Here is a 27,481-nt window from a genome sequence, read left to right as displayed (position 1 = left end):
TCAGTGCAGCTAGGAGCCCAGGCTGGGGCTGGGTGCCCATAGTGGTGGGCAATCAGAGAGCTATCTGCTGCTGTCCAGGAGCTCCTGACACACAGTGTCTCAAGACAGGCACCAGGAGAGCCAGGTGTCCCGGCCCCAGACAGGAGGCCTGGCCCCAACCCTCTTTACTCCCCTTCATGCCTCTCCTGAGTGGAAATTCAGCTTCTTGATTTCTCTGCTGCTTTCCTCCCTCTCTATTTTTTGCAATCCTTGGAATTGAAAGAAAAGAGATATTTCTAATTACAAACCACGTTCTCCTGTGGCCCTGGGTGGCAGAGAGGCCATGGGAGGGGCAGAGGCTGGAGAAGTGGGGCAAGGTTTTAAGCAGGAACCAGGGCACCCCAGGGCTGGCCAGCACACACCCCCAGCCCACAGATCCCATCCAGATGCTGGGGGAAGCCCTCCTTGTCCACCTCAGCCCCTGGCCTGGCACCTGTGGCCAACAGGCCTGTGAACATTGCCTACATGCACGGTGGCGCAGGCTCCTCTGGCCTGGAGGTTCTAGGGGGACTGCCAGGGAGGGATGGCCCAGCCTCGGGGGAGCCCCATTCCGATGGGGAGAGCACAGGCCAAGTTGGGCACAGGTGGGCAGGCTGGCCCTCAGGGCCTCCAGAGGTTGTGAGAGGGTGGTGAGCATGGATGAGTGTGTGTGCATGTGGGTGGGTAGGAGTGTGCGTGTGTGAGAGTGTGACTTGTGAGTGTATGTCAGAGTGTGTATGAGCATGTGTAAATGTGTATGAGCATGTGGCAGCAGCCCCATCCCTGCCTGTGATGTCCCATGACTGAGGATAGTGTGATGTTACCTTCTGATTGAGAGCCCTGGTGCAGAACCAGAGCTACTCCACTGCACAATTCCTGGGGGAGCCCTTCTCATGTTCATCCATGTGAAAGACACTCCTACTGTGGTTCAGTGCACAGCCTGTGCAACTGTACACCTCAGCCACACTGAGATCCGCATGCTCACGACCGCCCTCTGCATACATAAAGTAGAGGCTCTCAGGCGCCCTGGGGAGCCCTCCCCAACAAAGAGGCCACTGGGATCTTTCCGACAGGCTGAGCCTGCAGGTGAGAGCCTCCCACCCGGTTTCGTGGGTCCCAGGGGCTGGCAGGCCAAGGGCTACTTCCTTATTCTGTGGGGGCCCAGGGTAGGCTGGATGTGGATTAGCGGGGTACAGGAAACAGCTTTCAGATAAGGGAAGAGGAGCAGAGTCATGGTAGCCAGTGTAGACGGATTGGCCACAGACCCACTGTGCAACGTCATCCCCTGGGGCTCAGTTTCCTCCTCTGATTTGGAGAAGCTGGTCCACAGTGGTCTATTCCTAGGGCCCCTTCCCTAGAGCTCACCTAGAGTCAGCACTCCTTGTTCCCACTGTGCTGAAGAGAGGCAGGGGACTGCCTAGGGTGGGGACAGTGAGGGGTGGGAGGGGCGGCCCTGGGCCAGTGGGTTGGGGGTCCTGCCCAGTGCCCTGTGTCAGTGACTGACGTGGACATCTCAGCCACTTCTTCCATTGTTGACATAACCACTGTCAGCCCCACACATCTCCTTTAAATAAGGTTGAGATGCACTTGCCCCCAGCATACACGGCCCGTTCCTGGCCTGGAGGGGGCTCCCCTGTGGGCTGGGAGGGGGAGCAAGGTTCTAGTGGGTCCTGAGCCCTGAGCTCCTACATTCCTCTAACTCCAGAGCCCCCATCATGGGCGTGAGCTAAGAGAGACTCACGTTCCTCACTTCCTGGGTCCCCAAACAGCCCAGCAGCCCCAGGTGGGGACGAGAGGGGCTGGGGAGGGGTTGGCAGAGGAACAGCAGAGCCAGGAGCGGCTCAGGAGCCCGCCAGCCCTGCTCACCCCTCCCAGCCCCCCAGATCACAAAGGCCCCGCTTCCCATTTCCTTCCTATTCAACCATGTCTCTCCATTGTCAATAAAAGCCATTTTTAAGGTCAACTATCTTCTTCCATCAACCGCCAACCCCACGCAGTTCCAACAGCACCAGCCCCAGCACCACATCATGAAATAAAAATTAAATTGTAGTTGGGCTTTTAAATCAACTCAATTAAAATAAAGAGATTCTTGGCTTGATATAGGGAAATATTTGTATTTCCAATTCTATTTGTTAATACATTGACATATGTGCTATTTTTTAAATGTAGCACTAAGTGCACTTTCTGTCAATGCCATAGATTTTTTAATAGACTGAGAAAATGCATTTCATTTCTTCTTATTTTCCTTCAATACATCATTTGGTTCTGCTTTTTTGCCTGCATGAAATTCATTTTCTAATGGAAATATTTGTTTTGTAAATCAAATATGTATTATGCACAAAATGCAAAGCACAAATTAAATTATGTTAATGAAATGAAAGAGATATGAAATGCATATTTCATGGACAAAACATAACCTCAGCAAACAACCATTTCTTGATAAAATCTTTAAACACAATCTCATTCTGTGACAGACATATTGTTAAAGTAGATAGCACCTCATTTAAATGGTTTCCTTTAATATTAGTGCTTAGTATATAATTGTAAATAACTTTTGGGATGAAAAACCAATAATGAAATACTGTCTTTAATAGTTTGCTATTGATGTCAGCATAAAATTTGTCGTAGTTGAGTATTGGAAATTGGGAGTACGCAGAAATATTCTCAAAAGCTGTAAATGATTGCATATTTAAATAGAGCTGACTAAGGCAAAGATGTTATAGATATTAGTAATAGGCAGAAAATTATGCTGACCTCACATTATTTGACAAAACCCACTGTTTTAAATTATATATTGGTTAAACTTAATGAATAATAGATTTTGTAGGTGTTGTTTCTCCGATCATAATGCTGATGATATGATACGTCGGGGATTTCTTAGTCATCTTTCTGACAATAAACTCAGCCTTGGCTCACGAAGGTCGGGCGAGGGGTCACTGGCTCGCCATTCAGTGCTCTCCTGCTGGAGAAGGGCTCCAGGGAGGAACCGCCCTGGGATAGATGGAGCCACAGTGACTGTTCCCAGGGCAGGGCAGGACCTGCTCCCAGCCTGTTAGCCAGCCGGCGGGCTTGGATCCAGGCAGATTCGGGGCCAGCTCTCTGGGGTAGAACCTGTTGGAAGTTCCTGCTGAGAGCCCAGTTTTCCAGGAATGCCAGAGGCTAGGAGTGGAGGAGGCCTGGCTTGCAGTTTGTAGAAGTTGCAGAGGGACAGCTGTCTTCCCCCTGTCATCTTGATCATGAGCCATGCAGGGGATGGGAAGGGATGGGAGGCGATGGCGTGTCCACAGGCCAGGCATCCACATGACCAGGAGAGACTGGAGGAGGAAGGAGACCACAGCGCTTGGTTTTCCCAGCTTCCAAGCCTTAGTCCTCAGGCTGTGCTTGAAATGTGGGTTTGTGGGTCTGGCTCATGTCATGATTTTGAGAAGCTGGTCTGCAGTGGTCTATTCCTAGGGACCCCCTTCCCTAGAGCTCATCTAGAGTCAGCATCCCTTGTGCCCACTGTGCTGAGGAGAGGCAGGGGACTGCCTGGGGTGGGAATGGTGAGGGATGAAACGGGGGGCTGTGTGTGTGTGTGTGTGTGTGCAGGGTTGTGTGTGTTCACACTATGCCTGAGGTGCCTGTGTGTGGGGTGTGTCCTGTGTGTGGTCCTGTAGACACACAAGCATAGCACATAGATGCACTTTGTGTATGGCCTCGTTGTGTGTGGGCGCCCCAAGAATCACTGCGTGTGGCTGCGAGGGCTTGAATATGGGTTAGTGTGAGGACCGGGGTGGCCAGACAGAGGAGGAAGCGAGAAGGAGCAGCGTGGGGAAGCAGAAGAGCCGCCAGCTCCTGGGGTCCCATCAAATGCTGAAGACTCAGGTTTTCAGGGGAATGAGGGGAAAAGAAAGGAAAAATCTTGAGTTGCCTATCAATGCCAGTGCTTCCTCAATCCCTGCTTCCTGGAAAAGCGTCTGACCCCTAAGTCCAGGGCCGGGGCAGGGCCCTCCCCATGCTCTGAACCTGAGCTGCTATGTGGCCTTGGAGAAGTCGCTCCCCATCTCTGGGCCTCTGTTTCCTCACTGGACAACTTGGCCGCGGGGTGAACTCCATGATCACTGAAGTCCTCCCCAGTCTGGCAGCTGGTGATCTAAGAGTACCAAGTCTATTCCACCATGAAGCCACCTCCAGCAGGGAGTGCCAAGTGCACCTGTGTTTCGGGAGAGACAGGAACCATCCTTTGTGATACCCTGCGGTGTCCCCGGAGCTGCGGCTCCATGCCCTGATCAGCCAGACAGTGCAAGGCTCCTGTGTGATGATGAGGACCGCCAGTGAGTGCTGCTAGGGGCCATAAGGCCCCGGCTGCCCCCAGCAGCAACCGCAGCTTTCCATTGTCCCAGGTCTTCCACAACCACCCCTCTTGCCAAGCTGAGGGCTACCTTCCGGTTTCCATCCTGAAATTCCCAACCCCTGACAAAGCCCCCACCTCACCCAACTCCTAGCACCCATGGTCTGCAAGAAATAATAATATTCCATAAGACGTGCTGAGGCAGGTTGTTTGGGTGTGCCCCACATACACAGCCAGCCCTTGGCACAGTCCAGGGCATACAAGAGGGATCCAGTGAGTGCTTACGGATGTATTTCTGGCTGGAGATAGCAAGGTACTCAGCCATGGATCCAGCAGCCACTCTTTGGGCATCTAGGATACACCAGGCACTGTGCCTGGTGCTGGGATATGGCAGAGTGCACAGGCGACAGCAGACATTGTCCCTTCCCTGGTGGAGTTTACAAAACTCATTCAGCTCAGTGCGTAATTGCTGTGGTGTCAAGCGCTGTGAAGGGGACGTGTGTATTGGCCTGCTTGGGCACTTGTGTACCAAAGTACCACAGACTGGGAGGTTTAAACAACAAAATTGTGCTGTCCCCAGTCCTGGAATGCAAGGGCATATTCATAGCTCACTTCAAGCCTCCAACTCCTGGGATCAAGTAATCCTCCCATCTCAGCCTCCCGAATAGCTGGGACTGCAGGTGTGCCACCACGCCCAGCTAATTTTTTTATTTTTTGTACAGATGGGGTCTCCCTGTGTTGCCCAGGCTGGTCTTAAACTCCTGGGCTTAAGTGATTTTCCTGCCTCAGCCTCCAAAATGCTGGGATTACAGGTGTGAGTCACCATGCTCAGCTCAAATTTCCCCTTTCTATAAGAACACCATCTTAGCCGATTAGGAGCCCACCCTACTCCAGGGTGACCTCATCTTAACAAATTCCCTCTGCAATGATCCTATTTCCAAATGAGGTCACGATCAGAGGCACTGGGCATTAAGATTTCAATATCTAAGTTTGGGGGACATGATCCAACCTGTGGCAGTATGGCAGCCTACAACAGATGCCTGACCCAGAAGCCGGATGAGGCGGAGGAGGCAAAAAAGAGCAGACAGGACCATGGAAAGTCAAAAAAAAAAAAAAAAAAAAGTGTAAGAAGTCCTTGGCTGAGCTCTGAACAAAACAAGGGGCACAGGCCTGTCCAGAGGCAGCTCCTAAAGGTGCGAACGGTGAGGGTCGCAGGGATGGAGGGCTCCAACCTCAGTTCCTTCTCGGGCACCTGGGCCCGTGCCCCGAGTCGCAGACCTTCGGATGGGGGTCACCTCCCAGACCTCCACCCTGTCCTCCGGGAATCCCGCCCGCCCAGAGCTTTTGGCGCTGCTCACCTCTCAGCGGGCAAACATTTTTATCCATTCCCTGAAATTAAACTTCCCTGTTTTTCATTATCAAATTCCGAGCTGGTGTCATCTCCCCCATGCCGGCGTGCGGGACTCGTTTACAGCGCCTGAGATTAATATTAGGTGTTTGTAAAAGGCGAATATTAGCTTCTCCCTTATATCTGTCAGAATTAATAACTTCCCCATCACAGATAACTCCAGGTCAATATTAGATTCGCAGATGAGGCTGGAAATAAAATGTATGGAAATATAACGTCTCATTTGTACATATTCAAAAAAAGGCCCTTTCATTATTGAAATTCGGCGGCAACTGTTCAAAGGTCAGAGGACTTTGTGGCCTGGAAATACCCACCATCTGGCCCGAGCAGGCACAGGCGAGGACAAATTGGTGCCCCTCCACGGGGAGCCCGGGAGGACGCGGAGGCGGCGCGGGCACGGACTGGAGACTCTGCCAGGGATTTTTATAGGGCAGAGAGGGATAGAGAGCTTACCCACCGCCGGCCCAAGCTCATGCTGGGCCCGAAGCCAGGGCCTGGTGTGGGCACCTCGCCAATGGCTGCCGTCCATATGCCCTCCCCACCCCGGTGCCAGATCGGGGGCACAAGATCCCCTCCCTCCCCTCTAGCAGCCGGGCACTGACCTTGCAGGCAACAAGGAGTTAACAGTCAGAACTGCAGGAGGACCCACCTTCTCCCAGCACAGCCTCACCCACCAAGCTGGGGGGAGGCAGAGAGTGGCCTCCAAGGCGGGCAGGCCCCATTCCCCGCTTGGCAATCGCTCATAAATCATAATTGACAAGCATAATTTTTCCCTTGAGCGGCAAGGGTGCTTTATTTAGTTGTTTCTATTTTATCTGGTTGCAGGAGATGATGGACCCCCCTCCAACCCACTTCTGCTGTTTCCCATAATAATAAAACCCGCTGCTAGGCCAGGATGGGACCCGATTCTGTGAACTCTACCCGCGCTGGTGAAAGGTCATCTTGGGACTCAGCCCCTTGTGCGGCGCGATGGAGAAGCTACCAACAGGGCCGCTGACAATGACCAAGAAGGTGGGCCGCGGGGCACGCCGAACACGCCTCTCCTCCCTCGGTGAGGAGTGGCAGCACCCCAGGACCCCACACAGAGGAGGTTCAGCCAGAGAAACGGACCCAGCTTCAGTCACAGAGGGAGTGGCGGGGGCGGGGGTGTGGCGCGGCATCTCCAGGGTCCTGAACAGCAGGCCCCAGACCGGGCCATGGGTCATTTCCCCGTCCCCTGGGCAGGGCTCCCTGGGAGCAAAGACCCAGGGGTGTCTCTGCAGCCCCCTGGGCCTTGAGGCCGCGTTCCTGGGGTTCATTTGGGGTGGTGGGTGGATCTTGAGTGTGCCTCAGAGCCCCGAGCTGTCTCCAGGTTTCAGAGAGCAGAAGGCAAGCCCTCCCTCGAGGGGCCAGTGAAAGATGCCGCCAGGAGATCCTCCCGTCCAGCCCCTCGGTCCTCTGGCTCTGGGAGGCCTTTCTTTCCTGCCTCTGAGAAACCTGTCCGGTTCCCAAAGTGACTTAAGCTTTCCCCATTAACGCTCCCTCCAGCTGGGCTGGCACTGAGGTCTCCGCTCCGGCCGGGCCTTTGTGAGGAAGGGGCCCCTGCTCCGGGGAAGATGAAGGGAAAAGCCCTTTCTTTCTTTCCTCCTAAGCCCCTCAAACTCGCGGTGACCCACAGTTAAATCCCTTTTAACAAGGCTCGCTTCCTCGCCCAACCAGTTAAAACTCTCCAAAAATAAACAAGGCCCGGGCAGGCTTTTCCTGCAGCTCTGAGGCCAAGCTGGGAGGAGGGGGCGGCAAGGGCCCCTTAGCTGAGGAGGGGCCCTGTGCTGGCCTCAAAATTGGGGTGCTGGGCCTAGCCCTGTCCTCAAAGATAGGGTGCTGGGCCCATCCCTGCCCTCAAAAGTGGGGCACATCCCCTGCCCTCAAAGATAAGGTGGTCCACCGCTACCCTGAAAGTTGGGGTGCTGGGTCCATCCCTGCCCTCAAAGTTGGGGGCTGGGTCCATTCCCTGTCCTCAAAGGTGGGGTGCTGAGCCTATTCCCTGTCCTTAAAGGTGGAGTGCTAGGCCTGCCCCTGCCCTCAAAGATGAGGTGCATGTGTCTCGGATGCCACCTGTCTCTAGGATGACTTCACCTTAACTAATTACATCTGCACGATCCTATTTCCAAGTAAGGTCACATCTGAGGTACCAGGCTTTGGGACTTCAGCATATGAGTTTGAAGAGGACATAATTCAACTCATAATACACAGAGTGGATAACACATGGAGACGCTGCCACATGCCACTGATCCTCCTGGGCAGGCATCATTCCTTCCTTCATTCCTTCCCTGAGTGTCTGCCCATGAGCAGGCCTCATGCAGGGCAGAACTAGAGGTGGGTGATTATTGACTGCTGTTTATCTCCTGCTCTGAGCTACAAGCTCCCAGGGACAGGGCCAGTCTTATTTGCCTACCACTGTATTACCAGGGTCTGGCACAGGGGAGTTGTCTAATAACTCTCAAAGGGAGGGAGAGGAGAAGTGATCCTCTGTCCTCCAACTGTCCACAGTCTCAGGACACTCACTCCATCTGGGCACAGCCATGAGAATATGTCGTCTTCTATGGTCAGGGTGAACTGACAGGGAACACAGGCCCCCCACCCTGCCCACCCAGCCTGGTGAGGATTAGGGTCCTGTTTCCAGCTTTTCCTCTCGCATCATCCAGCTGAGGTACCAGTGCCACCCTCGCCTGGCAGCTGGTGAGGGGAGGGGTTTGTCTGCCACACAGCACAGCCCTTGGCTTTCCACATGCCCAGTCTCCTGGCTGGAGGGTGGTAACAAAAGTGAGAACCATGCTCAGAGGCCAAAGTCTGCTGTCCTTAGGCCCCCAGCCCACATTGACTAAGACCTTCAAAAGGTCACATCCCAGTGAGTGAACCCTTGGGATGGGTGGATGGATTGAGGAATGAATGGGTAGATCAGTGGTGGAAGGGTGGATGGATAAATGGAGGAAGGGAAGCAGGAATGAAGGGATGGATGAATAGATTAATGGATGGGTGGATGGATGAATGGACAAATGGATGGATGGATGGATGGATGGATGGATGGATGGATGGATGGAAGCAGGGATGAAAGGATAGATGGGTAGGTAGACGGATGAATGGGTGTGTGAGTGGATGGATGAATGTGTGGATGGGTGATAAATGGATGGGGGATTAATGGATAGATAGATGGGTAGATGGATGAATGGATAGATGGATAAATGGGTGGATAGATAAATGGATGGAGTAATAGATGAGTGGATGGATGGATGGAGAGAGGGAGGGATGGGTAGATGGATGAATAGATAGGTGAATAAAGGGAGAGAGGTGAGGGAGAGAATAGGGAAAGGATGAGATGGATAGACGGATGATGGATGGAGGAAGAGATGCAGAGATAAAGGGATGGCTGGATAGATGGGTGAATGGATAAATAGTTAAATGGGTGGATAGATGGATGGGTGAATGGAGGGATGGATGGATGGATGGATGGATGGATGGATGGATGGATGGATAATGGATGGATGGATGAGTAGATGGATGGGTGAATGGAAGGATAGATGGGTGGATGGATGGATAGATAGGTAGATGGATGGGTGGGTGGATAGATGAATAGGTAGACAGATGGGTGAATGGAGGGATGGATGGATGGATGGATGGATGGATGGATGGATGGACAGATGGGTGGATAGATGGATGAACGGATGGATAGATGGGTGGATGGATGGATGAATGGATAGATAGATGGGTGGATGGGTGGATGGATGGATGAATAGGTAGATGGATAGGTGAATGGAGGGATAGATGGGTGGGTGGAAGGATGGACAGGTAGGTGGATGGGTGAATGGAGGGATGGATGGATGGATGGATGGATGGATGGATGGATGGATGGATGGATAGCTGGATGGATGGATAGATAGATAGGTAAGTAGATCAATGGGTTAATGGAGACATAGATAAGTGAATGGATGACAGGGGTCAGTGAACTTGGCCAGATCCCTTTTCTGGAGACTTGCTTTATCTTTTCATTCTCCTGCTGTGCGAGCTACAGAATGAAGTTGGTAGCTTCGTCTGGCATTCCAGGCCTTCCCAGTCAAGCCCTGCCTCTGTGGCTTGCCTTTCCCTGCCTGCCCTCCAGGATCCTTCTGCCCAGCCTGGCTGAGTCTGTTGCCACTGCCCACAACACACTTTCATAACCTGTTCCCCACCCTCCCACACACTGGGATCACTATGTATGTGTGTCCCTTCTCGAAAAGCTTCCTGGGCCTCTCCCTGCCCGGGGCTCTGCATACTCTCAGATGGTGGTGGGCTTGCTGCCATCTTCTCTCCTTGCCAAAGGTGAGGCCAGGGGCAGGAACCACTGCTCCAGGGGATCCCTGTGCCTTGAGCCAGGGGTGCTCAAGAAATGGGAAGCCTAAGAGTGCAGATTTGAAATTTCAGTTCAGGAATAGACTCTCTGGCAGAGCGCAGGGGTTGTGGTGAAAAGGCATAGTCTCCAGAGACCTTTCTCCCTTCCCCAGCTCCAGGCCCCACACCCTGCAAGGCTAGTCCAGGTGTGATTCCCATCCTCCTTTGCTTCACACAGCTCCTGATCTCATGCACATGACTGGAAGCTCCCAAGTGGCCAGGGTGGTAAGGGAGATGGAAGGTGGCCAGGGTTAGGGGAGGTTTCCTAGAAGGTCTCTCTTCTCCCAGGGCCTGGCAGGAGGTAGTTACTCAGTCTCATCAGGCCTGACTGTTTAAGCCACCTGAGGTCCCTCAGCTGCTGTGTCGCAGGAAGTGGGGGTTTGGTCGCCATACAAAAATCACAAGGCAGTACCATGAGTTTCTCCAAGCAGCAGGTGGGCAAGGCAAAGTATGGCCTCATGGCTTGTCCTGTGGAGTGAGCTCTGAGGGTGCCATGCAGGGCCCACCACCCCATGGGTACACAGAGCCCTGTGAGCAGCACCCACAATCGCCCTTGGAGGGACAGCTGGCCAGGACTCCACTCCAAGCTCCAGGGCCTCTGCACTTGCTTCTCACTGTCTCACCTTGGCCCCGTGGCTGCACCTGGGTTGCAGGTGAAGGTCTGAGCCCAATCACTTTCCAGGTTGTGCAAGAGACTCTATTGCGGAAGGTTGAAAATGGGACTGTCTGCCATATTCTGTCCACCTCTCATGTTCTGTCTCCAGCTTCCACCTCCACCAGGAAGCCTATCCTGGTTACTGCAGGCATTAGCCAGCATGGCTGCGTAGCCTTACGTCAGTTTCTTCCTTGTCCTGGGCTCACCAGCTCCTGCATCGGGGTGAGGAGCTGATGCCCGGGCTCCACCTGCCCTTTCATCCAGATTCCCCAGGCTCAGCCTGGCTTGGGGACAGGGTATGTGATGCTTATGGCTTCACTGGGATTGGCTGCATGAGGCTAGAAGACCCTAGAAGGAGCAAGGTTTCTAGGACAAGTGTGGAAGCTCAAGGGCATGATGAATGTGTGACCTGCTTTGGGGAAGCCACAGTGACTTCTATTGTCTCTGCCCCTCTCCCCATCACCCAGTCCCACATCATGCCTCTTCTTCAGGCAACAGCTCCCTCTCTGTGGGATGGTTACATGACCCAGGATTAACCAATCAGAGCACATCACCCTGGCCAGTGATTGGCTCAGAGAAAGGCACATGCCCAGAGCCCAGCCAACAAAGCCTTACCTGTGACTTTTATAGAAGCAATTGTCCTTGGGTTGCTAAAATGATAGGAGCTGCTGCTGGTAGTTGCTGGTGAGAATAAAGCCAACACAGAGGAAGGCAGAGCTAAGACTGTTCAAGAGAAGCAGAACCTTAATTGCACTCTTAGGAGCCTGGATCCAGCCATGCCTGAAGGCAACATGGTACATGAACCAATACATTCTGCTTTTTGGTGGAGGCCAAAATCTGGATTTATGTCACTTGCAGTCAGACTCCTGGAACCATACAGGCCCCAGAGCCAGTCTCACTCATGTCCTGTGGGCATTCCTGAATGACCACAGGTTTTTTCAATCCAAAGTGTTACGGCCAGTCCCATAGCAATGCTGGACTGGCCTCCTCAGCCCCTGCATGGCCCTCCTCCCTCCACATACCTCCTGCTACCCCATGCTTTTCTGGGGATGGCCATGCACTTCCCTACAGAGGCGTGGTTTGTCCTCCACTGCCCCGTGGTACCTGGTTGCAGAGCTAAGATGTGACCACATCACCTAACTCTACAATGTGGTCCTTCCCTCCCTTCCCGAGGCTTGCCCCAACCTTCCTGGAGAGGCTGCATTTCCATAGCACACATTCTATGATCTCTGTGACCTTTCAGGCACATTTACTCCTGGCATGCTGGCCAAATGACAGGTCCTCCCTCTGAGACGCCCGGGTCAATGGTCAATATCCACAAAGCCCCTGATCCAACAGAGCCTGCCTGCCTCCTCCTCCCACACCTGGACTTTTCTCTCACCCATTTCCTGCTCCACATCCACCTCCCTTCCTAGACGTGAGGCCCCAGGGCCCAGAAACCAGGCCTTGGTTCCCCGGGGCACACACAGCACTGGCACACAGAAGGGTTCCATGCAAGCTTGAGGGATGCCACAGCTCCTGATTGGTTTTGCAGGAGCTTTTGTGGACACAGACGCCCTCGTGGAATGTGAGTGAGGAGAAGTTGCCCATGGACCCCTGGAGGGTATGAACCCAAAGCCCACGGCCTCCCAGGTTGGGCTTTCTGTCAGCTGCCCCTGGGGCAGGCTGCCCTCTGCCCCTGCCTGGGCCTGCATGTCCTGCCATCCCGCCTCCTGGGGGGCACTTCAGCACAATGCACTTGGCGGCCCCGTGGCTTCCCAGGCGGATGTGATGGCAAATAGCAGGCACTTGGCATGTCTTCGGGATTTCTGAGCATAACAGAAATGTCAGGCGGATCTTAATGAAAGGCTGTGGGCTTCTGGGGATTGACAGGCGACGCAGAATCCTAATTTTCAGATGGCTTGTTCTCAGGGCTTTCGGTACCCGGGGCCAGAACTGGGGAGCCCCCCAAGTCCCCGTGGAGGACTGGACTATCTCCTCCATTGCAGGAGTGGCTGCCCCGCAGCCGACAGATGCCCCTTCCGGGGCCTGGCCACCGGTACTGAGTCCTGATTTAGAAACTAAATTATTTCTCTTCCTCATCCGCAGCAATTGGACGCCTGCCTTTTGCCTACACTTTGTGAGCAATGCATGGCAGGGGAGGCAGCGTCCCTGCGGCTGCTGTTGACGTCAGGAGGGCTGCTGGGAGCACAGTGGGCCGCCCCGGGCAGGTGCCGCGTGGGCAGGTGCCACGGGGCGGGGGCTGGGCCAGGCGGGCCACAGTGGCTGCTGCAGGCATCACCCTTAAAGGGAAACCCTGCTTTCCTATCCAGCTCCCCGGGGACTGGGGAAGGGTGACCATCCTCAGCAGGGCAGGCCTTACCCTTGCGGGTGAAGTAGGAAGACCCCCACCTGGGGTGGCTTGATGTGTGCCCCAAAAAGTGCCTGGACCTTCAGTGAGTGCTACTCTGTGCTTGGTGGCTGATCCTGGGCCGGTGTGTCTCTAGGTGCTGCAAGACACTGCCAAGCTGGACAGACAGGATGGGGGGTGGGAAGTGGAGCAGGTTGGAGGGACCCCCTCCTCTGGAGCTCTTTTGATTTCCATGCAGGTGCCACTGCAAGTCCCCTCTCTCCTGATGAGACTGTCCGTTGTGCCCAAGTCCTTCCAGGAGGACATCACTGCTCCTGCTGCTCCCAGGAGCTCAAGGTCTGGTTGGAGGAGACTGACCTACAACAAGTAAACCACCAAGCTAGACAGTGATAACTCCCAGAAAAAGCGGACCCGGCCTCATGGAGCATCGTGACGGGGCAGGCAAGTGGGTGACTTGCACAGGCACTGCGCAGGGATTCACGGCTGGCTGGCCAGCGACTCCACAGCCTGCTGCACTCTGGAGGGACCCCGGGTCTGCGGGGACACCAAGCTCTACCCTGCCCTTGCTGGCCCCTCGCTTGGACCCCCAGGCCTGGGTCAGGGTCTGTTTCCCTCACTAAACTGGGGACATGAACTGGCAGCCCCCAGACATCGTTAGTGTGGCAAGCCCAGTCCCTAAAAACGACAGAGAAGGAGGGAGGGAGGGAGGTGGATCTGATGGCCTCTGGCAGGTTGGGGACCACACCACTGGTGACAGGCCCTCTCTCCCTCCCTAGGGTCTTGACTTTCCTGGCCCTGCCCTGAAGGCAGCACAATCCAGGAAGGCTGCCTGGAGGAGGATGGTTCTGTTGGGCCTCCACAGAGGGTAGGATTTGGATGGGGGCTGTAGGCAAGAAGCAACCCCAGTGCAGGGACAGAGTGATGGGGAGACAGTCCCCTGTGCTTCCCGCCTGTGGGCAGGTGAGTGTGGACAGGCTCCCCTGCGAGGCCCTAGGGGGAGGGGGGGAGCAGACGTGTGCCCTGGAGGGTGTGCAGGCCTGGTCTCCCACCTGGAGGGTGGCAGGGAGGGCAACCCAGGGCTGGGTCTGGGCAGGGATGGTCTGAAGGGATCCTGGAGAGGATAGGCCCATGGTGGCGGCAGGGGGGTGGCTAGGTGGGGACAGCAGAGGGACGGAGCCCTGTCACAGTGGCTCCTGCTGCCCGGAAAAACTCAGAGCCCCAGGCCCTCTAGAAACCATCCCAGCCTCACCCCCCACCCTCTTGACCACAGTTGGCTTCCTGTTCCTCACCCGCCCTCACCTGCCCCAGCCATAGAGGCCCCCCTCGCAGCTCCTCGAAGGCACTGGGCTTGTTCCAGGTGCTATGCCTGCCAGGAGCACTCCGGGCTCCTGTGAGCCTGGTACAGACACCACATCTAGAAGCCTTCCCACCCCTGACCAGGGCAGATCCCCCGCTGTCTACTAAGAGCACCCTGGGGCGTCCCCTAGATGCCTTACCACTCTGGGGAGCAACAGGCTTTTATGGGTGATTATGTTTTTAACATCGCCTGCCCTCCACCCCCTGCTCTGACAGCAGGGACCGCAGTCACAGCCAGACCCCAGCCCAAGTCTGGTGTGCAAAAGGCACTCGGTCAACGGTGGGGGTGAGTGCCTGAGCAGCCCCCTTCAGGAGGGGCCGCTGTCCACAGGTCTGTGCCTCCACCAGATGGGAGCACTCTGCAAGCTGGCCAGGGCTGACCCCTACTGCCCCAGGACACAGCACCCATCAGAAGGGGCCACTGTCAGCAGGTCTGTGCCTCCTCCAGATGGGAACACCCTGAGAGCTGGCCAGGGCTGATCCCCAGGCCCCCAGGACACAGCTCCTGATGCACCAGGCAGTGGACTGGCTGCTTTGGTTGATAAAGGAGGGAAGGAAAGGAGGAGGAAGGGAGAGGTGAGGAAAGAGGGAGGGAGGGAGGGAGGGAAGGAAGGAAGATAGGTGAGCGCACTCTCTCCCAGCTCCCTGTCTTCTTCCCTTTGCCCCGCAAGGCTGAGATTTCTCTGCGGCTGTGCCATCTTCAGAGAGGTGGCGTCCAGGGGAGTATGGCAGGAAACGCCAGGCCCAGGGCTGCTCCTCCTGAGCACTGTAGCTCCTAAACCCACCCGCTCAAGCTCCACAAATAACCCCAAAGAGGAACGGAGATCAATGCACTGCCCTACTGACAAAACCTCAGCCGTAAATGCAGATAGCTCTCACATTTTTATTGTGTTCCTGTATGTTGATTCATAGCGGTTTTGTCAATAAAAAAACACCACACAAAGTCTCACAGTAAAAACGTCACCAAAAATTATTTATTACTATGATAACAGCAAATTATATATTGAAGGAGATTTGTGGCATTGGGTGGGACAGAGGCTGGTGGCATCGTGGGCGGAGACAGGGCCCCTCTAAGCCTGCACTGTGGTCCCACCATCACCTGAGTACACCCTGTGCCCAGCCCCGATGCAGGGCCAGCTTGGGCTCAGGGCACCGGCCCCCAGGTGACAGGGAAGTCATGGGTAGAGTCCACACCGACAAATACGAGGGAGAATGTGATCAGCAAAGTAACACAGGGGCCCGCAGGCAGGACGGAACAGCTTTTCACCAGGGAAGCCAGGAAGAAGTCCTCACACAGTAATAACTGGGCCACCTTGGGAAGACCAGGTAGGTTTCAAATATTCACTTCCACAAGGAAGAAACGGCAGGAGCAAAAGCCGGAGGGTAAGGAAATGCTTAGCATGTTCGGAAGACATAGAAATAACATGCTTAGTGCCTGGGCACGTGGTCCTGAGTGAGGGACCCTTGGGCAGCCCTGGATCAACCTGCACCTGCAGGAGCCTTTGCTTCCTTGCAGATGGCGACCGTCTCCACAGATCTCTTCCATCAATAAAAGTGTTTTTATAAAATTTCTTCCTTGGAAAATTGACTCCCTGGTTTGGTATTTCATGGGCAAAGTATAAATTGTGGAGGTGGCACCAACTATAAAAATGAGCTTTTCTTTTCAACTCTAAATGCGCTTGGAGGTGGTGCAGAGTGCCCGGGTGGGTGGGGGGAGAACCTTAGCGGCTGGTGCCTGGTGTTACTGACAATATCAGTGGGCAGGGGCTGGGCGCGGGCTGGAGTGGTGGGCGGGTCTGCTGAGGGTGTAGACACCAGGGCCAGGGCCAACCCGGGGTGGAGAAACTGGGGTGGGGGACATGATGGGGAGGGTACGACTTGTTTAGAGCTGTGCATGCTATTTTGGGCAACTGACAAGGGGGTGGGGATAATATTTCTTTTCCTGGAATGTCTGCCTGGGGGTCAAAAATTTATACTTACACCAAGTGGTTGGGTAAATAGGAAAGAACGCTTTTTTTTTTTTTTTTTTAAATCAGTGGAAGATTTCTGCTTCATACTGGCAGCCCTTTTCCTGCACATCTTTCTCTTTATGCGGTTTTGTCTCAGTGATTTGAGCATGTTCTAATTTTGTCATTCAAGCCATCTGACTTTCACTGCTCTATACAAACAAAACCTAATTTAGTCTGAGATGTTTTAAGTCATAACAATGACGGATGGCCAGGGTTCAGGTGTGGTGGAATATTTAAATACCTAGTCTATATTTTTCTGATATAAAGACAGGCAGCTTTTTGTACTCTGATTAATTATGATTTTGCATTTCAGAAAAAAAAATAGCTTTTTCTATTCTACATTATTAATTGGTTATTTAATTAGGAATTCTCCAAGCTTCAGATGTTGGGAAGCTAAATCTGTGAGTGGGTTTAAAAAAAAGCCAAGCTCTATCCTGTTGCCTTTTTGTATCTTATGAAGGTCACAATAAGACGTGATTGTTTGGCATAGCGGCAGTGAATTATGCCACCAGACAAGCTTTTAACCTATGCGCCTTCACTCTGAGTGAGACGCACGGGGCCTGTGCTCTCTTTAAACCATTCTCTATTGAAGAGGATTCAATCACCATAATGAATCTGAGGCCAGGCAGCAATCTTCCGCACTGAAAGAATTTCTAAAAGATTGTAGAATTTGTAAAACGAACAGCTCGCAGACTAAATGGCTGTGTGGGTGAATCAATTATTGCAAGGCCCCGAGTAGTCATAATATTTAGTACATATCATAGAGTGTTTCAGGTACAATAAGATATGCTCGTTTTTCCCCGTTCCTGCTGGAAGTGGTACCGAAAGCCTCCACGCAACCCCGGCTCATCTGCCACATCCCGGGAGAGCTGGGTCAGGTCGAGCGCACCCACCGTGCATCCACGCATGGACGTGGGCACGTGCGCAGGCAAGGAGGGGCTGCCTTCTGGAGAGGCAGGCGGTGGGGGAGTTAGAATACCTTCCCCCAACCTCCCCACTATTCTGTCGAGTCTGCCTCAGAAACCCATAGAGATGCTAAGTTGCCACTTCTCTTTTTTTAGAGCCTGGTTTTGAACCGTTTCCTTATTAATACAATAATTATTTTTCTCTGACAGCACCATTTATAACCATCTACTCTGTGTCCAACTAGCCCTGTTTTCATTAATCAATGGTCATGGAGACGACTGTCATCACCTCTCTAGATGTTGACTTATCGCCCTAATGCAGGCTCCTTTCTGGGGACCACAAATCAGGTGAGGATGGAGCCTTTTTGGCTGCTTGGTGTGAAAGCTTCAAACACAAAACCAGGTACCATCTAAAGACCTTTATCTCAGAGAAAGGCATCAGGGAGTTTCCGGGAACTTGTGGAAGGTTGTTTTCACTGTGCTTTAAAGATTGCAAGATGGGCAGCCCCTCTCAAGCATCATAGAGAAGCCTCGATGCAATCCAAGGGGAACTTAAAAAATATCCTGATGTCATCATGGCAAAGGCCCCAGTTGGAGTATTGGAGGAAAGCTACCATGAGGCCAAGAAGGGGTTAGAGATGAATGTTACATAGATTGGGACTGAGGCAGGGTTATATGTTGGCTGTCCCCAGAATGAAGCTGGGAGATCCTTGAAGTCCCTTTAATGCAATTCCCAGTTGCCTCTATTCACATTGCGATGACAGCTCCTCTCCTTAGCATTCTGCCATAGAAGGGAACAAGTAGTGCCCAGTTTCTCAAAGCCCCAGAAGTGGCATTGCTCAGTGTCCACTTAGTTTATGCTTCCCAGATGAATCCTTCCATCTTGAGGCCTGTGAAACTACAACTCTGTCTTCAGAGGGTGGGAACATCTGTTCTGTTTTGTGACGATTTTTAGCCTAGCTTTGCCTCTGTGGCTGTTCATTTGTCATGAGCATTCTGACAATGTGAATGGCTCACCAATCTCAGCTGGTAAGGAGATAAAAAGAAAATCCCTCATATTGTTCTAAACTCTGTGCAGAAATCTCCTCCTGCGAACCTCACCTTTGAGCTCCTTTGCTAATAGAGGACAAAGAGATTAAGTCTTTTTTTGAAGTCTTCAGCTGGTAGACTGCAGGGCCAGTACTCAGTCACGAATCTTGGGAGCCCCTACCTCCTCCCTACAAAGTGTCTCCTAGCTGGGTGTTTCTCCCTTCACCAGTTCCTCCCTGCTTCACCCAGGGCACCCATGACACTTCCCCAGAGAAAAGGAGAGGCTGTCCTCCCAAATGAGCCCAGAGCAGAGATCCTCACCAGCTTGCTCAGGCAACAGCAAATGGGCCAGACCATCCATTCCCAAAACATTCCTTCAGCCCAGCTCTCAACAGCTTCATTCCAATACTCTGCTAAGAGAAAAGGGGAATAAACAGAAGCAGCTAGAAGAGCTACCTGGCAATGAGATCCACATCAACAGATAATATCAAGTACTTACAAAAGAATCTAACAAACCTCATGCCTGTAATCCCGGCACTTTGGGAGGCTGAGGTGGGCAGATCACGAGGTCAGGAGTTTGAGGCCAGCCTGGCCCATATGGTGAAACCCCGTAAAAATACAAAAATTAGCCAGGTGTGGTGGTGCATGCCTGTAGTCCCAGCTACTTGGGAGGCTGATGCAGGAGAATCGCTTGAACCTGGGAGGTGGTGCTTGCAGTGAGCCGAGATGACACCACTGACTCCAGCCTGGGCAACAGAGCAAGACTCCATCTCAAAAAAAAAAAAAAAAAAAAAAGAATCTAACAAACTGTGTTCATAATCTCTACAGAGAAAATTATATAATTTTATTTGAGAGTTCTCAGAGAAATCCTAAATGGAAAAATTTACCATATTCATGGATAGGAAAGTTGAACTTATACATATATCAATTCTCCCCAGATGGATCTATTGATTCAATATTATTTCAAAGTCCCAACAGAGATTTTTAAAGAAACTTGTTAAATGATATGGAGCAAGCAGGCAAGAATAAGCAGTATGCTTCTGAAGATGAAAAGGAGGGAGAAAAGACTCTCCTCACCTTATTTAGGACTTAGCATGAACCTATAGTAACTAAGACAGTGTCATATTAGTACAGGGAAAAAGAAATCAATCAGAGAGATAGTCTAGAAAGGGAACCTCACATTAAGGTTTATGGCATTTGGTATGTGACAAAAGTTATATGTCAGATCAGTAGGGGAAAAACAAAAAAAAATTTACTATTGAAGAAGTGAAGTTGAAAAATGATTAGCCATCTGGGAAAAGAAGAAATTGTATCTTCTCTTCACACGATGTTGACAAATCTAGTCCAGATGGATTAAAGACTTAAATGTTAAAAATACAACTTTAAACTTCATAGTAGAAAATATAGCTAAATATCATTTAGACCTTGGGGTAAGAATAGATTTCCTTAAACAAACATCAGTGACTATAAAGAAAAAGATTAACACATTTGACTATATTAAAATTAAGAACTTTATATTTATCAAAAGACAACTTGGAAAGTAGAGACAAGTCACAAGATATTTGTAACACATGCAACTGACAAGGATTAATATCAAAAATACATTGGGACTGGCTGTGGTGGCTTGCGCCTATAATCCCAGTCTGTAATCCCAGCACTTTGGGACGCCAAGGCAGGTGGATCACCTGAGGTCAGGAGTTCGAGACCAGCCTGGCCAACATGGTGAAACCCCGTTTCTACTAAAAACACAAAAATTAGCCAGGTGTGGTGGCACACGCCTGTAGTCCCAGCTACTTGGGAGGCTGAGGCAGGAGAATCACTTGAGGCACAGGTTGTGTGAGCCGAGATTGTGCCATTGCACACCAGCCTGTGTGACAGAGCAAGACTCCATCTAAAAAAAAATTGGACTGCATATCAATAAGAACATAAGCAATATAATGAAAAAATAGGCAAGGGACATAAATAGGCATTTCACAGAAGAGTAAATAAATATGGCCATATTAAAAGAAGATTAACATCAATGGTGATCAAGGAAATACAATCAAGACCATAATGAGAGACTACTTTGTACCTATTTGATTAATAAATACTAATAGTCTAATAACACTAAGTGTTGGAGAGGATATGGATCTGCAGAATTTCTTAAGTGTTGTTGGAGAGGCTCACCACATTAGAAAAACAGCTTGAAATTATCTCCTAAAGTTGAATATTCACAGCAACTCCACTCCTATATGTATATACCCAAGATGAAATCTCGCACATGTGCAAAAGGAGAGACACCCAGGAATGCTGTGCCAGCACCATTCACGATATCAAGATCCTAGAAACACCAAAACACCCTTGAACAGGGGCTACAAGATACAAGATAGCTAGCTTGTATTTTCACCCAGTGGAACACTACATTGAGTGAACAATGTTGAGATGTAACAATATGAAAGAATCTCAGCATTGTCATATTAATTCCAAAAGTAAGTCACAAAATTTATATACAAGATGATACATTTTAAAGTTAAAAACAACTAAATGAAAATACATGCTTTGGGAAATACAATGTAGAAACAAGAGAAATATGTAAAAAGAAAAGCAAAAGAATGAACAGAGAATTGAGAAGATGGTTACCTTGGGTAAGAGAGGTGGGGACATACAGAAGTGGGGGAGCCATAGATTATCGTCAAGTTCTTAGTTTGTGTTTTGGGTGGTGGGCTCATATTATTAAAAGTATTGTTTAGGGCCAGGCACGGTGGTTCATGCCTGTAATCCCAGCACTTTGCGAGGTGAAGGCAGGCGGATCACCTGAGGTCAGGAGTTTGAGATCAGCCTGGCCAACATGGTGGAACCCCATCTCTACTAAAAATACAAAAATTAGACGGTGTGGTGGCGCTGTGGTGGAGGCTGTGGCAGGAGAATCAGGTGAATCCAGGAGGCGGAGGCTGCAGTGAGCCAAGATCACGCCATTGCACTCCAGCCTGGGCAACAGACCAAGACTCTTTCTCAAAAAAAAAAAAAAAAAAAAAAATGTATCATTTAGGCTGGGCATGGTGGCTGTAATCCCAGGACTTTGAGAGGCTGAGGCAGGCAGACTGATAGAGTGCAGGAGTTTGAGACCATTTCTACCAAAACAAAAACAAAAAAAAATCCCCAAAAACAAAAATTAGCCAGGTGTAGTGGCACACACCTGTAGTCCCAGCTACTTGAGAGGCTGAGGTGGGAAGATCGATTGAACCCAGGGGTTCGAGGCTGCAGTGAGCTATGATTGCTCCAATGCACTCCAGCTTGGAGGACAGAGCAAGACTCTGTCTCAAAAACAAAGTATCATTTAAATAATTACACTGTGTATGGGCCACGCATAGAGCAAGGAGGACTGTATGTGAACCAAGTATTATGATAAAGCCATTCTATGTACTCAGGTCCAATTTTTCAAAAGTACAATTGGCCCAGCAATTATTCTTCTAGGAATGCATCCTGAGGAAAATAACCAGAGATGCGTGCAAAGAGCTGTGTACAAAGCTGTTTAGGACCAAATTGTTTCTAACAACAGAAAACTGGAAAGAACATTAGTGTCCAACAATAGGAGACTGGCTGAGTAAACATGTGGTACCCTCATGCGATGGAATATTAAAGAAGTTTGCAAAAGTAGGGTGGTGTTTTGTACATATACACACTGTGAAAAAGAATCTAAAAGAAAATGGCAATAAAACTATAATGCCGATCATTTGGTGGGAGTACAGGTGATTTTTGCTTTTTTCATCCTTCCTGTCATATGATATGATTCTGTAATTTTAAAAGGTAAATTTGAGAGATAATAAAAGAAACGATACCATGGCTAGGGTATGGAGAGCAGCAATTGATACAAAGAAGGATGGCCCTTTTGAAGATATTGAAAGGACAGGTTCCTCAGATGGGCAAGGAGAACACTTTTGTTATTGTAATGTTTTATATTTTATATACTAAAATTAAAGTATGTTTATCAGATAGTTGGGAAGATAGACAGAAATGTAAATAAGTGCCCTGAGAATCCCATCAGTGAATTATGACAGTCTTCTTTCTAGCCTTCTCCTCCAAAGTAGAAGCAAAAGTAGAAGCTGGGATTGATCAGTGATGGATAATCGCATGTGTCAACTAGGGTAGGCTATGATAGCAGTTATTGGTCAAACATCAGTCTGCATGTTGTCTTAAAGGTATTTGTTAGAAGTGACAAACACTGAAGTCACTAGACTTTGAATAAAGCAGATTGCTCTCCATTATATGATGGGCCTCATCCAGTTGCTGGAGATCTTAACAGAATTAAGGAAGAGGGAATTCCACCTCCAGCCAACCTTTGGACTGGAAATGCAACATCAACTCCTCCCTGAGTCTCCAGGATGCTGGCTTGCCCTGTAAATTTCAACTTGCCAGCTGTTCCAATTGCGTGAGCTAATTCTTTAAAATCAACCTCGAGATGAATAGATTAGATAGATAGATAGATAGATATTACATAGATAGTAGATTAGATAGATGATAGATAGATAGATAGATAGATAGATAGATAGATAGATAGATAGATAGATACATAGATAGATAATTAGAGAGGTAAATAGAGAAAGAGATCTCCATCCTATTTGTTCTGCTTCTCTGGAGGATCCACTCTAAAACATACTGGTACAATTACATATTTTTGCATTTAGGTCTTTTTCACAAAATAGAGTAGTCATATCCTGTTTTCACAAAACATTCAATAAATCATGAGCAGTAGCCAGTGTTATTTTTAAAGTCCTTAAAAAACCTTAATGGTCACATATTTTTATAATCATTTATTCTTAACCAGTTCCTTACTGTCAGACACTTGGATTGTCCCTAATTTTTCACTGTTGTAAGTCACATTGCAACTAACAGACCGGGAACATCATCTCTCCATCTCTGATACAACTTATTTTTGAAAAATATAGTCATCAGAGGCCTGGATTCTAGAGTAGGGCTGTCTGCCGTCTGTGGGGCTTCGCCTCCCGTGGCCTCACTGGGCTGACCTATGTGACTTCCACGAGCGTTTCCTGCCACTGCATTCTCTGTTCCTCAGAAGCAGCCAGCCCAGCCCCTCTGCACCTGTCCCCGGGCCTCACTCGTGTGACACTGCTGTGCTCTTCCTAGCCCGCCACTCCGCCCTCTGCAGCCTGCCCACCACCTCCTCCCTCTCAGCGAAATCCTTTGACCACTTCAGTCCAAAGGGACCTGCTTCCCTCTGCCCATCCTCTGCCCACCCCTGGCCTCCATGACTCCAGTGACCACCTACTCTGTGGACACACACGGCCTCCCAAACACAGTAGAGGGGCCACGGTGCCGTGTTTCATCAATGTCCTCTATGTGTTGAGTATCACCACGCAGAACACCCACTCCACAGGCTGAAACGTCTCACATGGGCTCCACTTCATCCAGGAAGCAGATCCAAGCAGGCCAGGGAGCTCTGAAGGGGCAGGGCCAAAAACAGGGCTGTAAAATTTTTTAAAAAGTGGGTCAAGCACGGTGGTTCACGCCTGTAATCCCAGCACTTTGGGAGGCCAAGGCAGGTGGATCATCTGAGGACAGGAGTTCAGGACCAGCCTGGCCAACTTGGTGAAACCCCATCTCTACTAATAATACAAAAATTAGCTGGGCATCGTGGCTGGCCCCTGTAATCCCAGCTACTCGGGAGGCTGAGGCAAGAGAATCACTTGAACCCAGGAGGCACAGGTTGCAGTGAGTCGAGATCATACCATTGTACTCCAGCTTGGGCGAAAGAGTGAGACTCCATCTCAAAAAAAAAAAAAAAAAATTTAAAAAGTAACAAAACAAAACAAAACAGGGTTGAGCTTGGGTCTTTTGTTTTACACACACACGCACTCACGCACACTCGCACACTTACACACACTGTCACACACACACTTGCACACCCTCACACACACACACACACACACACACACACACTCTCTCACACACACATTCATAGATATAAATTTTTAATTTTTTTGTAGAAATGGGATCTTGCTATGTTGCCCAGGCTGGTCTCAAACTCCTGGGCTCAAGCGATCCTCCCACCTCAGCCTCCCGAAGCGCTGGGATGACAGGTGCATGCCACCGTGCCAGGCCTGGGTGTGAGTTGTGAGGTAGAAGGAGGAGTGTGAGTCCCCTGTGGATCTCTCCTCAGGTAGGGATGAGGCTGCAGAATGTCTTGTGGGGCCCTTTCTTTTCTGAGTGTCCAGGTGTCCCCGAGTCCTTGCAGCCTCTCCCCAGGATCTTCCATCTCAGGGCTTAGCGATGGTCCTCGCCTGCCCCGCTCCCCCGTGCCCATCAGTCCTGAATCCGTGCGGTATTTGACATGTATGCTTTCCCTCTGTCTCCACTGTCCCCACCATCCTCTCACCGAGTGATTGTAATAACTGGTCTCCCTGCTTCCATGCCAGGCCGCCTGCAATCAATTCTGAAGAAAGCAGACCTAGTGATTTTCTTTTAATGCGAGCCAGTTGGTCCTGCCCAGGACCCGCCAGGGGCTTCCCACTGCATGAGAATAAATCCCATCCTTGGCCAGCAAGGCCCCAAAGGCTCTCCCACGGTCCCGCCATCTCTGCCTTGTGCGCTGAACCCTAGCCTCACCAAGCACTCCCCAGGGGCTCCTGCCTTGAGCCTTGGTCCCCACTGTCTCCCCCTCACAGCTCGCTCCTATCCTCTTTCAGTTCAGGGTAACTGTTGCCTCCTCCAGAGGACTTCCCAACCCCCCCACCGCACCCCATTACCCTCTGGGCCCATTTTGTATTATGCTATTTTTCTCAGTAGACTCTTAGGTTCCATGCAGACAGTGACCAAACCTGTCTTGTTTATTATTCTGTCCCCAGCGTCTACTGCATAATCGGGGCTCAGTAAACCTTTAGAATAAATAAGTGTTCCTCCCTTAAATGAATTGTTAGGAATCCAAGGCTGAAGAAGCAGTGGTTCCTCTTGGGGCAGGAAAGCCACAAATGAGGATGTGCCTCTCACCAACCCGACCTCTCTCTGCTAAACATTTGAACATCTGCCTGCAGGAACCTTCTCTGAGGCAGGGAAGACCATCTAGGGGCATCTGAGCACTGCCCAGCAACTCAAAGAAGGTGGCCAAGGCAAAACGCATGTCCTGGCTGCAGACAATAAATGGCACACAGCTCTCTCCAAAAACGCCTTGTTTCCCCTGGGTCTGCCCCCTTGCCTCTGTCTTCCAGGACCCGATGAGCTGTGCACAGCGAGTGTGCTGGGCCTTCCTCACCATGCAGGACAGGGAGAGTGGGAGAGTTGCGCCAGCCAGCTTTGGAGTCCCTGGGACCTTGGACGGAGGCTGCCCTGCCCTAGTTGACTCGGGTGGTCAATCAACAGCCGAAAGACGACAATGAAAAAGAAGCAGTGAGAAGGAGAAAGAGGAGAAGTAGAAAAAGAGGAGGAAGAGAAAACAGAAAAGGAGGAGGGGGAATGAAAGGAGGAGGAGGAGGAGGCTGACAGGCACTAGACAGGCCTTCTGAGGTTGAGATGAGCTGGGAGGAAAGGAGGGCTGTGGCCAGCACAGACACAGCGTCCTCAGTTCTGAGCCTCTCCATCCCTCGAATCCATCCACCTAAGCAGGCAGTCCTTAGCTTCCCTCTCTGCCCCACTCACACTGCCATAAAGGAGTGAAGACCCTGGGGTCTCGGGGCAGCTTTTGGATCTGAGCCTCCATTCACTTGCAGGTCTTCTGGGTCTTCAGCGCACCATCTATAAAGGAAATAGTGATGGGATAGGAAAAGGCAGGATCTCTCCATGGAGAACACAGGACCCAAGCCAATCTTCCTTAGAGACAAGGGAAACTCATTCTCGCCCCGCAGTGAAGGCAGGCACGTCTCATCTTCCATTTACTCGCTTCCAAATGCAGCATTGCATGGCAGCCACACTGCCTTCTGTGTGGTTCTGCATTGATTTCTGCAAACAAGGAAACAGCTCAGCAAAGCAGGAGATGGCTGTGGATGAACACCCAGATCAGGGTTCTGAGGAAAAACTTTCAAGTTCAGTGCAATGGCTGGTTCACGGCTCCAAAAGGTGAAACTCCCCAAAATTGTTCTTTAGCTTTCTCTTGGACAACACCAAAAGCATAGGAAGTTAAAGAAACTTCCCCCATGATACCAGCACTTTGGGAGGCTGAGGCAGGAGAATTGGTTAAGCCCAGGAGTTTGAGGCCAGCAACACAGTGTGATCCCATCTCTACCAAAAGATTAAAAAAAAAGTTAGCCTGATCTGGTGGCATGCACCTGTGGTCCCAGCTGCTTGGGAGTCTGAGGCCAGAGGATCACTTGAGCCCAGGAGTTTGAGGCTGCAGTGAGCCGTGATCGTGCGACTGCACTCCAGCCTGGGTGACATAAGGAGACTCTGTCTCCAAAAAAGAAAAAAAGGAAGTAAGGGAGGGAGGGAGGAAGGGAAGGGAAGGGAAGGGAAGGGAGGGAGGGAGGGAGGGAGGGAGGGAGGGAGAGAAATTCCCCATGGGCATGGGATTGAGAGTCCTCCCAGGGAGCATAGGCAAGATAACCTTTTGCAAGGCAGCTGCCAGTCACATCTGAGTCCACGCTCCCTGAGACTCTCTGGGTAATATACACAGCACTGATTCCTTAACATTTAAAGGCTGTCGAAGGGACTGTTTGAAGCCTGTGCTGTGTGTCCCCACAGCACTGAGATCCCCAGTTTCCCTACCCCCACCCCCCACACAGGCACATTATATACATTTGTTTATATGGAGCTATGGTGCTGTCTTGATTGCACGGCAGTGCAGCCTGCTGATGAGGTTTGCTGTTGACATTTCAACATTAGCTGGCTTTTGTCAATTGTGGCAGCCTAAGAAATTCTATCTTAAGGGCGGCTCTTTATTAAATTTGCAAGATACAAAACTGTGACTGACAAATAGTCTCCTTTCCCTTTGCAGATGCATAAATAACGGCCGGCAACTCTACCGTCATTAAAATGTGCTCCACATTTAAACAAAAAGGTAATCGCCAAAGAGTTTTTTTACAAAGGATCAG

The sequence above is a fragment of the Symphalangus syndactylus genome, chromosome 13, assembly GCF_028878055.3.
Source record: "Symphalangus syndactylus isolate Jambi chromosome 13, NHGRI_mSymSyn1-v2.1_pri, whole genome shotgun sequence".
Classification (NCBI taxonomy): Eukaryota; Metazoa; Chordata; class Mammalia; order Primates; family Hylobatidae; genus Symphalangus; species Symphalangus syndactylus.
Note: the sequence above shows the minus strand (reverse complement) of the source record.